This window comes from Corvus brachyrhynchos, unplaced genomic scaffold (assembly GCF_000691975.1).
Source record: "Corvus brachyrhynchos isolate BGI_N302 unplaced genomic scaffold, ASM69197v1 scaffold391, whole genome shotgun sequence".
In the NCBI taxonomy this organism is placed as follows: domain Eukaryota; kingdom Metazoa; phylum Chordata; class Aves; order Passeriformes; family Corvidae; genus Corvus; species Corvus brachyrhynchos.
The window spans coordinates 15907-16111 of record NW_008236188.1 but is presented as its reverse complement, the minus strand read 5'-3'; the positions used below and the strand labels follow the sequence as shown (position 1 = coordinate 16111).

Sequence of the window (205 nt, the reverse complement as noted above, 5' to 3'; positions counted from 1 at the left end):
TGGGGACATTGGGGACATTGGGGACAGTGGGGACAGTGGGGACATTGGGGACAGTGGGGACATTGGGGACAGCAGGGACAGCGCTGGGGACATTGGGGACATGGGGACAGTGAGGGGACATCAGGGACATTGGGGACACTCGGGACATTGAGGGGATTGGGGACATCAGGGACATTGGGGACAGCGAGGGGACATTGGGGACATC

General features: G+C 61.0%; 1 long non-coding RNA gene across 1 annotated transcript in view; it reads right to left on the bottom strand.

The window, feature by feature from the left end:
* Positions 1 to 55: 55 nt before the first annotated feature.
* The window catches only part of LOC108447802, a 1551-nt gene continuing 1401 nt past the window's right edge, over positions 56 to 205 (bottom strand). Inside the window, exon 3 of the long non-coding RNA XR_001863488.1 lies at positions 56 to 83. This is a non-coding gene — a long non-coding RNA (uncharacterized LOC108447802). The remainder of the gene's footprint in view (positions 84 to 205) is intronic.